The sequence below is a fragment of the Suncus etruscus genome, chromosome 9 (genome assembly GCF_024139225.1).
Source record: "Suncus etruscus isolate mSunEtr1 chromosome 9, mSunEtr1.pri.cur, whole genome shotgun sequence".
NCBI lineage: Eukaryota > Metazoa > Chordata > Mammalia > Eulipotyphla > Soricidae > Suncus > Suncus etruscus.
This window is the reverse complement of record NC_064856.1, coordinates 89,543,928-89,559,531: the sequence shown is the minus strand read 5'-3', so window position 1 is coordinate 89,559,531 and position 15,604 is coordinate 89,543,928. Positions and strand designations below refer to the sequence as shown.

Genomic DNA, 15,604 nt, shown 5'->3' with positions numbered 1-15,604 from the left:
AGATTCTCGGGGTGTGGCCAAAAAGAAAAAAAAAACAATTCGATGATTGTTTCTTTTACCTTAAAATTTAGTTCTTTTAAAATACTAAGTTGACATTTTCAAAATTCATATAAGCTCATTTTCCTCTTAGTAACCATGATATTCAATACTGCAGCACAAAAGTAATATCTGAGAGTTGTTATAATTACTATATAATTTTTTTTCTGATAGCCGTTTTAAAAAAATGAACGCTTCACAAATTTGCATGTCATCCTTGTGCAGGGGCCATGCTAATCTCTGTATTGTTTTAATTTTAGTATATGTGCTGACTAAGTGAGCACTATATAAAACTTTTTACTCCTCTAATTGCGACTTTTGTTTATGTTCTATGTATTCCAATGAGAAATATTTTAAATTGCTAAAAATTTACTTTTATTTGACATCTAAATTTAGGGGTTTTTTTATGTGTTTAACTTTTCTTTTTGTGCTACACCTGGCAGTGCTCCCTGTCTACTCCTGGCTCTGTGCTCAGGGATAACTCTTGGTGGGCCATGGGGGACAATATGTGGTTCTCAGCATCAAATTAAGATCAGCTTTGTTCAAGGCAAAGTCTTACCTTTAAAATTATTTTTCAGGACCAGTAAATGGCAATTTTTAATGATGTTAACAAAATTATTTTTTGTTTATTTTTTTAATCTTTAAACAGCTTGATTAAAGACATGATTGTAGTTGGGTTTTAGTCATATAAAGAAAACCAACCTTCAAGAGTGTATCATTGCCATCACCAGAAAGACTAGAATAAAATAGCTATGAATCCCATAGACTGGGAAAGAATTTAAAAAGGGACAAATAGATTTAAAGTAGGATGAAGCAATATTCAATCCTTCTTACATCATACACTTACATTTATACTTGTCAAGTATATGAACCACTAGGTTTTCTCAGAATCTTAATTTAACCTTATAAATTACTTTATATCCCTCTTTTAAAGTGGAAACATCCAATAGTTATTTTAGGACACAGACATTTTGGTCAGTTCTAATCAAATATGAATCGAGTTATTTAATCCTTAAAATAAAAAAATTAAACAAAATCAAGAAAACAAACAACAAACGTTGCAACTAGGTTCTAAATCGAGTATCTGTGTGGTTTTGGAAAATTTATTCAACACTGCTGGTTTTGCCTATCAAATACGTAGAACTTCATTTTATTTTTTACAAATTACTAATTATTAGTGACAAATAAAATAGATTAAAATCTTAGAATGGTACCTACCAAAATTTAAAGCCCAATAAATTATTTTTGCTTCAATTGTCTTAATAAGATTTCTGAATGTTCTGAAAAAAATATTTCTCTGGTATTTCTCTTCTCAATAATATTTGAAGTATATTGAAAATCCATAATGAATGGTGACTTTCACTTATGGTTCGGAACAAATCGGTATCTTTAGAAAGATCTTTAATGACTATGTATGCTTCTGGGTCACTGCATCACCTAGAAAGACTCAGTAGGTTCTAGCACATTAGCAAAATATCTCTTCTTTATATATTGCACAAAATCCAATTTTAGATTTTCAGAAGATAGTAGAACTAATTCATCTGCGCTATGCCTTTGGATTGTTGGAACTCTGAGTTGGTTTTTAAAAATAATTGGAGATTATTTAACACTCTTCCCTTAAAAATATGAGTTTTATGTGCTCTCCTCTTTAATCTTAATGACTTGTTACTGCTCAAACCATAGATCATTTAAAAATGAAGTATAGATGACTTCAAATAAAAAGTGTACAGCTATAAAATTGGAGTGCTTCTGTTTTCTTTTATGAAGCCCTGGACTTTTCTAAGAGATGTTTATTTACAGTGAGTCAAAAATGCTATAAAAACCATGAAAAACTTATTACTTGTAGACAGTGTGGGAAAGTGCAGGATTTGAATCATTGCTGCTACATATAGAATGAGTGTATGTCTAGAGTAGATGAGCCTGGACCTTTTAGACATAATTTTCCTTGAGTTTTCCATAACTGAAGTCTCAGGAAAATTGGAAGAGGGAAGAGACATCAACTGTGCCATTCCTACATACCTGCCCTCATAATTCATAGCCATTATGATTGCTGTTTTATGTCACTATGTTGTTTGAGAGTTATTATCAAATAACTTATAACAGTTCCACTTAAAAGTGTCCCACTGTGAAATATGCTTGGTCAGAAGAGTAATTGAGCACTGATAGAGATTTCAATGATATCTTTATTGATGGAATTAAGATGTGCTACTGTGATTGTAGTGGACAGTAGGGCCACAATAATTGTGTCAAGGTGAACTATTGTGAAGTACTAAATAGGAGTTGAGAAATTAACTTCAAGACAATCTAGAAGCCTTCAGCATTCTAAAAAATGTGAACACTCCTCCCCCAAAAAGAGTGGAACTGCACTCCTGTAAAGAATAGGATATACCGTATTTTCTGGCATATAAGACGACTTTTGAAACAAAAAAAAAAGTCAACGAAATTCGGGGGCCTTCTTATACGCTGAGTATATCCCAAAAAATGTTTCAATATGCTGCTAAACGAAAATTGTCTGAATATTGCTACAAAACGAATTTTCTAACTCGATCCTGCACCAATCACTGCAAGGCTGCTTGGACCACCTCTCTAACTCAGCCAATCCAAGCAGGCTTTTTATGCATGCAAATTAGACAATGTTCTGGACCAGAATCTACACTGTAAAAAGCCTGCTCAGATTGGCCAGAGTCAAAGAGAAAGTCTATTACAGTATAACCTTTGACCTTTGCTTGTTGTGATTGGCTCACTGTGGTACATACAATTGCAGCACAGGAACCTTCTGTCTGATACAACGAATATAGGCCTAAACCTATGTTTTAACTGCAAAATTGGGGGTTGTCTTATACGCCCAGTCGTCTTATACGCCTGCAAATTCGTATTTCTGTCTCTTATAAAAACACAAGAGAAAAATTCCTAATTCCAAACTGACATCATATCTACCAGAAACTTCTGCATTGAGCAAATCTCCATATTTTTGTTAGTGGGATTTGGAGATTCAAATAGATTTAGGAGTGCACTTATATTTTTCACCTCTGACATTATTTATTATTTTAGGTTAGTCACTGCGATTTATAGTCTTACAATACCTTCAATGTTAGAGATTCATACACACAACAACAGAGCCACCAGCATGATGCCTATTTACCTTCACTGTTTTCTCCAAGTTTCTCCTCAACTACCCCCCCCCCCATCTTACTGCCCTGTAAGGTTCATTTTGTAAATCCAGTTCTTAGGTTCATTTGCTTTAAGTCATTATATTTTCAATATTGTGGTTTTGTATTCTATATATGAGAAATATAGATATCTTCATCTCTCACCTTCAGACTAACTTCACTCAGTATGATACAGTACAGAACAGTTCCATCCCCATAATAGCAAACTTGAATAATTTAATTTTTTCTTATAGCTGAGTAGTATTTTATTTTGTACATGTTCCAATGTATCATAATTTATCTAGCCACGTATTCTTAGCTATTTGGGTTATTTACAGGTTTTGGCTATTGTAAATAATACTGTAATGATAATAGGTATCCAAATGTCTTTATGAGTAGACTGTTTATGTTTGTTTGGTTTGGTTTGGTTTTGGTCAGGGTAGATACCCAGATGAGGCATTGCTGGGTCATATGGAAGCTCAATATCACTTTTTTGAAAAATTTTCATATTGTTTTTTACAAATGTTAAACCAGTCAACATTCTATCAACAGTGGATTCTAATATGCTTCTTACCCTCACATTTATATCAATGTTTTTAAAATTCTCTTTGATGTGTGCCACTCTTTGTTTTTTTTTTTTTTTTTTTTTTTTTTTGGGTCACACCCGGCGGTGCTCAGGGGTTACTCCTCAGAAATAGTTCCTCGCAGGCACGGGGGACCATATGGGACACCGGGATTCGAACCAACCACCTTTGGTCCTGGATCGGCTGCTTGCAAGGCAAACACCGCTGTGCTATCTCTCCGGGCCCCGATGTGTGCCACTCTTACTGGTATAAGATGTTATCTTGTTTTGCATGTCCCTGATAATTAGTGATTCATAGATATTTTTCTTTTATAAACCTGTTAATCATCTGTTTTTATTTGAAAGTTCTGTTTCTCTCTAAATTCTTTGATGTGGTTTATTTATTTTTTTCTTAAGTCTTACCAGTTTTATATTCATCTTGAAAATTAATGTATTGTTAAATGAGTGCTGGGGAAATATTTTGTCCCCTTAAAAAACATATTTCAAACTATAATACCTTCTAATAGGAGTTGTAAGTTTCTATTTTTGTCATCAGTTTTAGACTAAATATTTCCTTCCTTCTTTCTAAGTTGCAACACCTAGAGAAAATTATAAATAGACACATTTATGATTATACTTCAAGTATATATAGTGATTTTAGTATGAAGGTATTTTAGAAGGTTTTTTCTCGTGTTCTTACTTTTTTACTTCATTCATCCTTTATGAAAAGTAAAACACAGAAAACTAAATATCCAAATGATTTAAATTCATCTGCAAATTGCTTCCAGGTGCTCATATCACTTTCTATCTATCTTCAAATTACAAGAAAAAAATTCAATGTCACTGAAGAACAAAATTACAAGAAATGTAACTGGATTTAGTTTTTAAAAATAAAACCCTTTTATCTGACATATTTCTTGTTTATAATTTCTGATTTACCTTGTTTTATACTTGCCAGTGTCAACCACTAGTATAATGTGACAAGCAGTTCAGTTTTGATTTTTCATTTGCTTGCAAAACATATGCATCACAATAGAAACTAAAAAGTTATTATTGAAATATGACATTTTAAAATGCCTAAACTCAGGGGCTGGAGCAGTGGTGCAGGCCATAAGGCATTTGCCTTGCACATGCTAGCCTAGGACAGACCATGGTTCAATCTCCTGGAGTCCCATATGGTCCCCCAAGCCAGGAGCAATTTCTGAGCACATAGCCAGGAGTAACCCCTGAGCATCACCGAGTGTGCCTCCCCCCAAAAAAAACCAAATAAAATAAAATAAAATTCCTAAACTCACTTGAGGAAACCTAAAATATCACAATTTAAAACTAATATATTGCAAAGAATAAATCGTAATTATTAGTCACAAATAATTAAAAGAAGCAGTTTAACAGTGAGAACCTCTGTTTTATTCTGTCTACATATTATAAATGCAGATGGTGCTATTAAGAAATATGAAGTGGATTTGTCTTTGTTATAAACTTTATTATCCTTAATATGTACATAATTTTCTTACTCCTTTAAGATAAATAAAATAGAAGCTAAAGCTTCCTCCAGTCACACAAATTATTTTTCTTGGGTTTCCTTATTCAGAAATTGAATAAAAGAGGGCAAATAAAAATCAGCTATATATAAAGCCACATTAATCTATGGCTCTGAATAAATAGGAACTGTATAATATATAATAAACAGAGATTTGTGTTTTAATACTGAAGTGTCTGTTACCTTATGTTTATTAGTTAAAATAAAAATTAAGGAAAATATAATGGTATTTAAGTTAATAAGATAACATTACTTCTTTTCTTTATATTAATATCTTAGTTTATTTATTACATCACATTTGGTAGGTATTTTGAAACGACATAGTTTTTATATTGTACAGTATTATATTGTTCCATAATTTTTAATTATTAGCTAGAGAATCAATAGAACAAGAGGATTTAATTCTTGTTCACTATATTGATAAAGAAAAAGGGGGCAATAATGTTTACAAATGCTCTGAGTCAAGATTCTTTCAAAACAATAAAAATAGAAAAATAAACAAATATTTTATCTTACCCCAAATATAGAAGAAGCAAAATTTTGCCTAATAATAATATGTCAAGAGAAATGAAATATTTTAAAGGCAAAAATAAATTTACATCGGCAAAGTAGTTGGAAAGGAGTTTCAAGTATAAATTGGCTTGACTACACAAATTCTATATAAAGATATTTTCAAAGCTAAGAATGTATGATCCATACAAAAGAACTTTCAGAGAAGATTTGTATATAATCATTTTTTAGTGAAAATAAATTTGTTAACCTAAGTGAATGCTTTTTTGAGGGAGTGAGGAATTTTGGGGCCACACCCTCTAGCACTCATGGGTTACTCTAGCCTCTCAGAAATTATTCCAGGTAGGCTAAGGGTCCATATGGGATGCATGCAAAAGCCCTGACCAGAAATTTTTCTTGGAAACTTGGGGACCCTATAGGATGCCTGGGATAAAACCCAGGTTGGTCCAGGGTCGGCAACGTGCAAAACAAACACCCAATTGCTGCTCTCACTACAGCTCCAAAATAATGATAATATTTATATGTAAAACACCTTTTTCTAAGTTTTTAAATATAAATCACGTAAATTATAACAATATTTTACTTAGCTTGATTTTGAAATATTTGGCAAGTTAAAGAGGACAGAACCTATAAATTAACCTTATTTCTTCTAATCAATACTTTGTTAATGGTATCTGCAGATAATAGGCTGTATCTAATATAAATAAGTTAATGCACTATTAAAAAATTTAAGTTTAAATTTCATGGATTTAGAAAAGAGCAGGTATCTTTAATTGCTCCTGTCTTACCATGACATCCTAAAGTTTCCTTGATGATGCTTCAACCTGCCCTTAATATCTATTTTTTCAAGGCGAGTGTAAAATTCAGTGTCAATATCAAATTAAGTACAGTTTTAAAAACACAAAGTATTAAAGCAAATATTTAACTATGACTATATAGCAGGTGGATTCAGCTTCAAACCTTGAAACTGAGGATCTCTTTTGCATATGTCTAGTTACCAGGTTGGAAGGGTCAGGCAGCTCAGCTTACTTTAAAACGGTCATTCTACATATGTTCAGAAATTTTCTACAATTTCATAATTTGTTCCACATATACTTACTCCATTGTATTTGCTGCAGAGGATGAGTTTTTTCAAAAGCACCTGCACAGCTTGATGTTTATAAAAATGGCAATTATGATGATGTACCATTGAAATAAAACTTTGCTGGAGAGAAATTAAAGAGTGAAAACAATGATCTGCTAAAAACTATTATTTTGTCAGGCTTTCCATTCATCAAAATTGCAATTAATTTCTTCCTCTCTGTCATCATTGTGGTTGAAACAAAGACCCATAATCTCACATCTGGTTACAGATTTAAATAGAGAACACTTCCTTCTTTCACAAAGCTCTGTAAGTATTGTGTTTACATTGTTAGATGAGATAGTTAAAATTCTTTGATGTTTTATATTTATTGTGATTTAGCTTTTGGAAAATTTGCAATCCAAGTATGGAAGCATTTTTTGATTAAAAATAAATGCTTTTTTAAAGCAGACTCTCTCTTACTTTTTAAATTGCTTTGAGATGCCTGCAATATTAAGATTTTTAATGGCAGTGCTTTGTTAGCATTCATTCTATGATTCATTTTAAGTAGTGACTGTTTTTTTTTGAAAACCAACTAAATTCAGAGTTTACAAGGTCCAGCCTACATGTTGTCATCTTAAGTTCCACCCTATGCTTCAAACTTAATGAATCACCATAGTATATATGCTAATTATTTTATGTTTTATCATTTATTATCTGTCTCTTTAAGAAACTATGAGTAATATTAATATATTAAAAAGACATTGTATACAGTCCTTATTATCAAAAGTGTTTACAATTAGATTTTATGTTCAAAGCAGCTTTAGATTCAACTATGTCCTACGGCTTACTACATATCCAGGTGCTCATATATGTTTGATATCAAATGACCATGATTGAGTGGCTTCAACAACAACATATTTATTTATGTTTCTGAAAACCAGCTGATCGTTGCTATCTTATGAAGCACTTCTCTCTGGTCAATTTCACCTTTCCTTGGGTGAGTGTACACATGTACATGTGTAGTGCTCAGGTTTTACTTTTGACTTTGTGCTCAGAGATCATTCTTGCAAATGCTATGGAGATCACATGGAGTGCAAGAGATTGAACCTACTTGTAAAATAAGTGCGCTAGGGGCCAGAGTGGTGGCACAAGTGGTAGGGCATTTGCCTTGCATGTGCTAACCTAGGCTGGGCCACAGTTCCATCCCCCACCCCAGTGTCCCATATGGTTTCCCAAGCCAGAGCAATTTCTGAGCATAGCCAGAAGTAACCCCTGAGCGTCACTGGGTGTGGTCCTAAAAACAAAAACAAAAGTGCTCTACCTGCTATTTTACCAACCCCACTGGATTCGCATATGGTCTCTCTAAATTTAATTTCTTTTAACGAAAACTAATTATGTCATTAGGATTTAGTTTAAGGAATTAACTTAATTGTTTTTTTTAAAAAAAAATGGTATCTCCAAATAAGCACATTTGAAGTGCTGGAAGATAAAACTTTCAACATAAAAAAATTTTTGAGAGCACAATATAGTTCCTAAGAGTAATTCTCTTCAAATTTCTATTATTGCTTCACTTAAGTTACCTAACATCTAAATATTTGAAGCATCATATGTCACTTGTTTGGAACCATGTATTCTTCTGTCCTTAAAGAATATTCACCTTTAGATGTATCATAGGCTCAGTCTTTTGAGAGTATACACCAATCCTCCAAATACATCTCTTCAAATATTATTTAACTTTAAAACTAAGTATATTTTCTCTGTGAAGACCCAACACATGTAATGAAGATACAAATTTAAAGAAACAAATTTCCACTGATAAAAACTTATGGTTATTTGAACAAAAAAAGATAACAAAGGAGGGAATAAAGGACTTTATTGAGGCAGGGTGATCAGGCTTTGTGGTAGAGTGTGTCTCATGTATTGGGTTCTATGTTTAATTCCAGCACTGTGATAAAAATAAGTAAGGTGAAATTATTTTAAAGACTGTAAATAAGGACATGACAATATATAAATAATAGCCTTTGTGAGAGAAAGCAGGTATAAAACTTTAAACAGTTTCCCCAAAGGAGAAAGTTTGGAATGATTCTGAATAGTGGCATCGAAAATGCTATCAAAAAATTGAAAACAAGTTAACTACAATACATTTTGAAATAGATACAAAGAGAAAGATCAGTGGATACAAAGGTCCTCATGCATGAAAGAAGCTGGTATGTTCAAAGAACTCAAAACAAGTGAGAGTAGTTGGAACATACCAAGGAAATGGGTAAGGTGGTGCTGGAGAGAGGGGATCGAGCTGGGTAGAGGTTATGTTGGGTAGAGGAGAGCCTCTTGATCTATGTAAGCCTGAATGCAAAATCAGTCTTCTGGGAAAAATATTCTTCTTGATGGTTCTTATGTAGAGCTTTCAGTAACCTCATGGGATGATACCACTCCAGAATGATTTTCTGTGGCTCCTTTTCAGAGGTGAGTCATTGACAAACATTTCAAAATAAAATCAAACTTCAATAATCCAAAAAACTTATTGTGTTTTTGATAACAGTCTTGTTTTCAACTTGAAATACGGTTAACCCTGCTTTTTACTGTGCTATTTGGTTTTATACTCCCAATTCACTTATAATATCTTATATGCTTACTAGTATTATACTTATTCTGAATAATTGTCAGAAGACATTTCTTAAATTAAGCAATTAATATCAACATTTACTAATTGTACAAAAATATAATACATAATTTTATAAATCCATACCTAGTGTTGTAGTTGATGTTATTTATTAAATGATTGAATAACAAAATTCAAGTTGGTAAAAAAAAGTAATTAATGTTAAAGTAATCCCACATAGGTGGTTAAATAAACACACAGGATCAGATAGCAGTAAGAAAAGGATATGGAAATTTTTCAATGAAAGTATGATTAATAATACAATCAGAGAAAAAATTAGGAACCTTAAGATATCATCACTTCTTTTGCTCCACAAATGATAAGAAATGTCCTATTTATGACCCCACATTAAATTGACTCACATGAGTCTATCTTAGACACGTTCTTGAGACTACTACACAAATCTTCAAAAGCTTTTAAATTGAATATAATATAGGTAAGTATCCCATAAAGCTACTTGAAGGATAATGATATAAGCAAGTCTGAGATGCATTTTCTCAAGTAAAAATCACTGGTTCTGTTAAGTCTATTCAAATTTTATCAGGTCTAATACATCACTACAGAGTAGGTAGACAATAGAATCTTCTCTGGATTATAACTATAATTATTTTATTTTCTTTACCCATGTCTAAAATGTTTCATCACCTTACTGCATATCTACCACCTGGAAGGATAAAAAGTGATGACTAGAGCATGTCTTCTTTATAAGATCATTAGAAAGCTAAGCACAATACTTCTACTTATTCCATTTGCAAATCCAAGTGATGTGACAAATGGAAATATTAGAAATGTGGAAAATTCAAAAAAAATAAAAGAGCTCTGAAATTTTAACAGTTGAAAGTTGGTTTAAAATAAAATATGTAACGAATAAGAAGTTTTTTATGCACTGTTTGTCTCTGTTTCTCAGATGAAATGACTCCAAATTTAAGGAGCAGTATTCTATTTTGAATGCCTTATAATGATTAAATATATTAATTATTTGTGATTCTTAAATCATGATGACATTTATTTCACTTATGTATAATAATATATAAGTAGATATGCATATGTAAATATATATAATATGTAAAGACTATGTAAATACATTGCAAGTAACATTTAAACTGTATTTTTGTTAGATTAATTTAGAATAAAAAATGAGTTTTAAATTTAGAATCATAAACTCTCTTTAGTATTCCTCTTTTTCTCTTAGGAACTTTTGATGCTTCTTGTAATGTAAGTCTCCAAGGGAAAAATTTTTTTAAGTTTGGGTATTTATTTCTTACTCACTCTTACAGTGAAATTTACCAATATATGTATTTTCGAAATACCTATATAATGTAAGTTGCTCAGGTTTTTATTTTTCTGTCAACATTTTAAATCTGTAACAATGATTTCCTTGGGCATTTGCCTTGAACGTGGCCAACCCAGTACCTGCGGTGGTTGGATTCCTGGCATTCCATATGGTCCCCAAAGCCTACCAGGAGCAATTTCTGAGTTCAGAGCAAGGAGTAACCCCTAAGCACTGCCGGATGTAATCCAAAACTGGAAAAAATAAAGAAAATAACTTTTTGCTAGAAAGAATAGCCTTTATTAAAGTTTCTAAAAACATTGATTTCTGTAGTGATTCAGATAAAAATATATTAATTCACTCTTGATATAAATATAAATAGAATCAAATCAGTGCCAGTAAAAATATTATTTCTCAAAATAATAAAATAGAACTAAATATAAACATTTATATTCAAATATAAAAATCACTAAATCAAAAACATATTTGCACCTATAATCACTGCAATACTCAAAAAATGAAAATCATTCCAATACCCAATACAGATGAATTAATAAAGAAATTATGGAAATATATGTAAAAATGAAAATTGCAATGTACTAGTACATCTATTTAAATATATGTATTATGTGTGAGATGAGATTAGCTAACTGTCCTAAACTAAGTTGTTCCTGGAACTTCCTCTTCCAAATAACATCTTCCTTTGATATGTAAAATCCCACTGGATAGTTACTTCTGAGTTTCTCTTGACCTGAGTTTCTCTTCCTCTTCTGGTATGGGGAATTGGTTTAAATAAAAAAAGAAATGTTCTGGCTTTTGGCTGAGACAGTGAGGCCATTGAGGCAAAAAGACTGACTCCAAGGAATCATTCCCTTACTGCTTGGTGTATTATTTCTCTGCCACTAATCTGCTTCATCAGATCTGTCCACCTAAGTGGTTAGAAATAGAATGTTTGGGGTGATCTTACCACCCATAAGATTTTTATTTTACAATTAGGCATCTAATTTGTTTAGGCATCATTATTTGTTCCAGAAATAATCTGGACAAAGGTTTTCCACAGATAGTAGATATTAAAATATCTTATAAATCCATGATTTACTGTCTAATATTCAAGACTTGGTATTTGGAGGAAGGACTAATTAGTTATTAAGGTAGGAAACTTTACTAAAGGAAATTTTTTTAAAAAAATATTATTAAAAACAAGCAAAAATTTTATCTTATATTTAATTTATTTACCATTTTTTCCAACTAATTTATCTCTTTAACTATTAAGAAAATCACAGTTAACTATGAAATACACACACACACATATATATACATACACAATATGAGTGTGTTCTATATTTGTGGGAAGTGGATACATTGGTGGTGCTCAGAGTTCAATCCTGGAAAGGTCTTGGGGACTTTGTGTGGTGCTGAAAGGTCCAGACGTCCTAATCTAGCTGCCCAACTCAGAGAAATGAAGAGGCTGAGGCCCCAGCAAATGCTCCAGTTAGTCCTTTACTTCTGGCCAGTCAGGGTCAAAGCGTGCCCATAATAGGACAGAGGCAAAGACCTCGTGGCTATATCCCTCCTTATATACTATAAGAGGAAGGAGAAAAAAAGGGGTAGTGATGACTTCCTTAGGGGTGGGACATCCACCAAGGTTGGTGGGGGCGAGGTAATGATGACTTCCTTAAGGGCGGGACATCCGCCAAGGTTGACTTCCCTTTTCAATCCCCACTTCTTGTAGAAAGACTTCTAATCGTAGAAACCAGTGTGATAGGGGGCCCCCGTAGGGGTATTAGATAGGGGAGAATCCCACCCCATAAAGACCATAAGGGACCATCTAATAGCTCCTTTCTTCTTTTGGCCAGCTCCTCTTGATGGTGTCTGATTCTGTCCCGCACTATTCCCGATTTGTTAGTATAAAAATAACATTTTTCTTGCAAGGCCACGCAAAGCCCTCCTTTCTCTGCCAAGATTAAATCTAACCCTCACCTGTTTTGTAATACTACTTCAGCCATGGAGTTGAGCTGGTCCTGCAGATCATTATACCGTCTCCACATCTGAAATTAACTTTTACAAGAGTCTGTCATACCTGTCTATTGATATTGCTAGCCCTGCTCCCCCAGTCACCAATCCACCTGCTACTCCCAGGCCCTACCAATAGGGGCAGGAACACCATGGCTCACCAAATATGCCTTGTTATATTTGGTACACTCTTAATAGCAGTCGGGGTGATCAGAAGGATGACATAAGGTCCTTTCCACCTAGGCTCTAATGTCTGCCAGCGGTACTGTCTCACCAGGACTTGGTATTCCAGCTTCTGGGGTTCATATGCCTGTCTGAGTCCCTTCCAGACTTGGCTTTGTAGGGCATCGATGGTGGCCGGCAGAGCTTCTAGGAGAGTGGAAGGGGGAGAGAAAACATCATAAGGCTCAGAAAGCATTTGCACTGGGAGGGGGAGGGAGCGCCATAAGGTTGCTGCTGTAGGAAGACTAGGACTTTTGTTCTGGCCCTATGAGCTGACTCAGCTGGATCTTCAGGGCTTTCTTCTTGTTCAGGCTGTGAATTTCACCACGAAGATAAGGAGGTTTCTGCATTCTTTTCTTTAATCCTGCAACTTAAAAGGGCCGTTGGGGTAGAGAAAAAACAATAGAGCCCTAAACTTCAGTTGCCTTTCCTGTACTGGGTTAGACAGAGATGAAGAAATTTCATATTTAGTAATAATTTTCTTACTTTTAATATTTCCAAGGAAAGTATAATATTTGCTTCTTTCCTTATACTACCCATCTTTGTTAAATGTTAGGGTTGGTTTATTTTTGATACCTGCTTTAACCTCTGGGATAGATAGGCATAATGTTATCTTTAATTGTTAACTTGGCTTAGTAATTCCTGTGGCCTTTCTTTTCCCCTTATTTCCCACACAGCTTTTCCTGATGACCATTTTGCTCCATTTTTTTCCTAAAGATTTCATCACCGTTGAAGTCATTAAAGGGAACATGGTCGAAGATCAATTTTCTGTAGCTACTTCAGGCTGACAGGGGACTGCAGTCTCAATCTCTAGATAGGGTGAAATCTCATATTTTCCTAAAGGAGCAGTTAACTGGTTCACTTTTGCAGTCTTAACACCTAAAAAGGATTAGATTAATTAGACAGGGGAATATTACTTAACCCAATCAGGCCTTGGAGCAGTAGATAGTAAAACTTGAATGTCACAGCTGTCCTTATTGTCTGTAATGATAGCTCAAAATAAACAACAGAAAACAAAGCAGTATAGCATTATCAATAAACACAGCTCTGAGTTACTTTAACCAAACTAACATTTGCATTTACAGTTTATGATCTGGTTCAGTACAACTAGTAAGAGCATTTTCACATAAGTTACTTCAAAGAAGTGGTTTTTAAGTTAGGCCCACTAGAATTTTAATTAGCTACCAAAAATAGTTTTTCTCTCCACCTTTACCTTGTACCTTACCAGGTATTTGAATAACTTGGCTTTGTCCTTTGCACATATACAGCACTGTTGGAGAAATCTCTATCTGGGGCACCCCCATTACTTACAGAGCTTTTCTGAGGATAGGTTGTAGACACAGCACTTTGGCATGTTACAGTCACTCAGGTTTGGCTGATGAGTTGGTCAGTTCAGCATGAGGATCTTGTGGCTGGCCATGAGCATCTCACTCTCTGTAGGAATTTTTAGAGGTGATCTGTCTGTTCCACTCCTCTTCAGGTTTGGAAGAGACTGACCTCGAATCCTCTTTCTCTTGAGACTGAGGGTGGAGGGTGAGAGCAGGGCCCACAAGCTGTGGTCAGTTAGTGCTGCTCCAGAATCTTCTAGGAAATCTTCAATTTCCTTACTCAGGCCATTCATCTCAGCCTCTTTCCAGCATTTACAGTTTAAGGGTGCCTGCTTGTCACACCACCTCAACTCCAATTATTCCTCAGAAAGAGGGCTTTGGGGTCCCCCTCACTAATTTTAGGATTTTCTATCTGCATGGGGATCACTCCTCATGCAGAGAGGAAAGCCATCTGCTTGTATCTTATGCAAAGCAACATGATGCCGTGATATAAAATGGTACTACAAGGTTCTAGGAGAAGAGAAAAAGCAAATATTACTTAAATTACTCAGAAAATTCTAGAATCTTTTTCTACAAAGAAATCTTTCATATTTTTTCTTAAAACCATGACCATTTTTACAAAGCCTCTTGTGATACAAATATTCATATTCTTGGTAGCAAATAAGATAGGGGTAGTGACAACTTCCTTAGGGGCGGGACATCCGCCAAGGTTGGTGGGGGCAGGGTAATGATGACTTCCTTAAGGGTGGGATATCCGCCAAGGTTGACTTCCCTTTTCAGTGCCAGGGATCAAATCCTGGTCAGCAGTATAGGTAAAGTACCTTCCTCACTGTATTATTGCTCTGTACTTTCTAGATTATAGTTTTATTACAGAAAAAGGAGAAATCACTGGATCTCTCAATTTTATCCAAATACTGAGAGAAGGTTTTGAAAGTGCTTTATAGTTACACAGGTAATGTTTCCTGAAAAAGGCCATGTTTAAATAGAAACACTTTAGCTTCTTTTTTTTCTCATTAATAGTAAACTAATGAGGTATACATACATCATATTGACTTCAATATCCATTATTTATTAATCTTTGGAAATTATGATCCTAATGGCTTTTTCTATACCATAATAAATGCCCTTTTATGTTCTGCCTTTTTCTATTCAATTCTTTATAAAGATTACATTTTTAGACAGTCTTTAATACATGTATAGTGATCCACCATTAGTAGAGATTGACATTATAAGTACTCATTTAAGAATATTA

The 15,604-nt window shown here is 33.8% G+C and overlaps 1 non-coding gene across 1 annotated transcript; it reads right to left on the bottom strand.

Annotated features, from left to right (window-relative positions):
- Positions 1–216: 216 nt before the first annotated feature.
- On the bottom strand, positions 217–320 carry LOC126019875 (U6 spliceosomal RNA). Its single transcript, XR_007499491.1, has one exon. It is a non-coding gene; the product is annotated as a U6 spliceosomal RNA (small nuclear RNA).
- Positions 321–15,604: the final 15,284 nt, after the last annotated feature.